The sequence below is a fragment of the Gossypium raimondii genome, chromosome 13 (genome assembly GCF_025698545.1).
Source record: "Gossypium raimondii isolate GPD5lz chromosome 13, ASM2569854v1, whole genome shotgun sequence".
Classification (NCBI taxonomy): Eukaryota; Viridiplantae; Streptophyta; class Magnoliopsida; order Malvales; family Malvaceae; genus Gossypium; species Gossypium raimondii.
The window spans coordinates 25,868,732-25,871,856 of record NC_068577.1 but is presented as its reverse complement, the minus strand read 5'-3'; the positions used below and the strand labels follow the sequence as shown (position 1 = coordinate 25,871,856).

At 37.0% G+C, this 3,125-nt stretch overlaps 1 non-coding gene across 1 annotated transcript; it reads right to left on the bottom strand.

Annotated features, from left to right (window-relative positions):
• Positions 1–2,732: 2,732 nt before the first annotated feature.
• Positions 2,733–2,838, bottom strand: LOC128036364 (small nucleolar RNA R71). Its single transcript, XR_008193161.1, has one exon. It is a non-coding gene; the product is annotated as a small nucleolar RNA R71 (small nucleolar RNA).
• Positions 2,839–3,125: the final 287 nt, after the last annotated feature.

The window sequence follows — 3,125 nt, the reverse complement described above, 5'->3', positions numbered from 1 at the left end:
ACTACATTAGTAGACAAAAAGAAAATACCTGTTGAATTTACTAAATATACTGCTAAAGTTACAAATCCTTTAGGTCGATATGTTCTAGTTAATCAGTTATGTAGCTCTTGCCGACTGAAAATTAGGGGTAACAACTTTCCTGCTAGTTTGATGCTATTACCTTTTGACGAATTCAATGTGATTCTAGGAATAGACTGGTTAACAAGCATGATGCTATTGTGAATTGTAGAAGAAAATATATCGTGCTAAAATGTCAGGATGGTAGGCGGGTCTGAATTGAATCAGATAGATTGGATGGTACATCTAGTTTAATCTCTATTACAAAGGCATTTAAATATGTTAAAAAGCGTTGTGAAGCATATCTCACTTATATAGTTGACTCCAGAATTTCAGAAACGAAATTAGCATCGGTTCCAGTGGTATGTGAATTCTCAGATATATTTCCAGAAGAGTTGCCTGGGCTACCTTCAACTTGGGAGATTGACTTTGGAATTGAATTGATGCCGGGAACATCCCCATAACTATAGCAACATACAGAATGTCACCTACAGAATTGAAAGAGTTGAAAGCACAGCTGCAAGAGTTGACAAATAGAGGCTTTACTTGACCTAGCTTTTCTCCTTGGGGTGCTCCTATTTTATTCGTCAGGAAGAAAGATGGATCTATGCGGTTATGTATTGATTATTGACAACTCAACAAAGTGACGATAAAGAATAAATATTCATTTCCGCGTATTGATGATTTGTTTGACCAGTTGAAAAGTGCAACAGTACTTTCGAAGATTGATCTTCATTCTGCCTATTATCAGTTGCGAGTTAAAGATTTGGATGTGCCAAAAACTGCATTCAGAAATAGGTAAGGACATTATGAATTTTTATTGATGTCGTTTGGTTTAACCAATGCGCTTGTAGCATTTATGGATCTAATGAACAGAATTTTCAGACCGTATCCAGATAGATTTGTTGTGGATTTTATCGATGATATTTTGGTTTATTCACGGGATGAATTCGAGCATGCTAAACATCTGCGAATTGTTTTACAAACTTTACGCGAAAAAAATTATTCACTAAGTTTAGCAAATATGATTTTTGGCTTCGAGAAGTTTGTTTTCTGGGACATGTTGTGTCGGCAGATGGTATCAGAGTAGATCCGAGTAAAATTTCAACTATTGTTGATTGGCACAAAGGGCGAAAATTAGCTTGGCAGACAATGCTCGAAGAATAAAATTGAGAAGCAATTTGAAACATCGAGGAAAATTTATTTCCAGCCTAAGATGGTCCAAAAATGTGTGTTAATTCGTAGTATAATCAATTTTAATTTATTCCCAATGTAATTTGGGCTAAATAAATTATTCTTAATTAATTATGGAAAAAGGGGCCCAATTGAACCGCATTGGTAGAATCGAATCTAGTAAACCGAACCAGCAACCAATTGGGTTGCCAAGAACCGTCCATATGCTGATCCAAATCAGCATTTTAGCTGACTAAATAAGCTTGCAAAGAAGCCCTTGCATTCAAACCCCTCCAAAAAATGTGGCTTTATGGATTTGCCCTAGGCCATTTTTAGCAAAGTTGAATCTTTCAACTTTGCCATGTGTGTGGGCAGCCAAGGGGGGTCTCTTTAGTTGATGGAATTCACTATTTTTAGCAGCCACAATCAGCTATAAAAGCCACCCCTTGCTGATCATTCAACACATCCCTCACACTCACACTCTTATCTCTATTCTCGTCTCTCACTTTCTCTCAACTTTTCCTTCCAATTTTCCCTTTTGTTCAAGTGCCGATTTCTTCTCTTGGGAAAGAAGTCCTCATTAGCCATTTTTGAGCAGCAATTTAAGTGTTCATAAGCCACCTTGATAGCTGAGGACAACAGAGAATGAAGAATGGAGAAATCAGTCAAGCCACCTTATTTGAAATCGTACATTAGAACCTTTTTATTTTTAAATTTTTTTACTTAATTTTTAACCCTTAGTTTTTAATCATCTTTAAACCAAAATATTCACTTTATTACTTGTTGCGATTGTGTACACTTGCACATTTTCGTCGTTCCAAGTTTTTGGCGCCGTTGCCAGGGACTGCTTTTTAAAAAAAGCCATTATTTGTAAATCTGTTTTTACATTTTGGTTTATTTATTTTCCTGTTTAAATATTTACTTACTTAATATTTCTGTGATTATTTCAAGTGTTTATGAGTATTAACCAGATTATCGACTTACTCCGTGTGGACCCTAAAATAGAACGAACCTTTCGACAGCGAAGAAGACAAGCAAACCAGAGAAGGACTGAAGAGATAAACTTTGAGAATATGAATCAAGGAAATGGAGCAAACCTTGCCCAGAATCCTATCCTTATTGTTGATGATAGGGACAGAGCTTTATGATAGTATGCCGTGCAAGTATTTAATGATCTTAATCTGGGTATTAGGAGACCAAAAATTGAGGCACAACAATTCGAGTTGAAGCCAGTCATGTTTCAAATGCTTGAGACTGTGGGCATATTCAGTGGAATGCCTACTGAAGATCCTCATCTTCACTTAAGACTATTTATGGAAGTGAGCGATTCTTTCAAGTTAGCCGAAGTACCCGAAGATGCATTACGACTAAATCTGTTCCCATATTCGCTAAGGGATAGAGCTCGTGTTTGGTTGAACTCATTGCCACCGAACTCCATTTCTATATGGCAAGAGTTAGCCAAGAGATTCCTCATGAAGTATTTCCCACCGAGCAAGAATGCCAAGTTGAGGAATGAGATCACTACCTTCCAACAAATAAATGATGAGTCCTTGTATGAGGCATGGGAAAAGTACAAAGAGTTATTACGAAAGTGCCCTCATATGGAATCCCACATTGCATTCAACTTGAGACATTCTATAATGGTCTCAACACTTACTGAAGATGGTAGTGGACGCCTCTGCTAATGGTGCTCTCATTTCTGAGTCTTATAATGAGGCTTATGAAATTATTGAGAGGATTGCCAGTAACAATTATCAATGGCCAACCAATCAAGCAACGTCAAGAAGACGAGTCACTGCAATACATGAAGTGGATGCTCTCACTTCACTCACATCTCAGGTATCTTCAATATCCTCAATGCTTAAGAATCTTACCACTAATGGGTCTAACAGTTT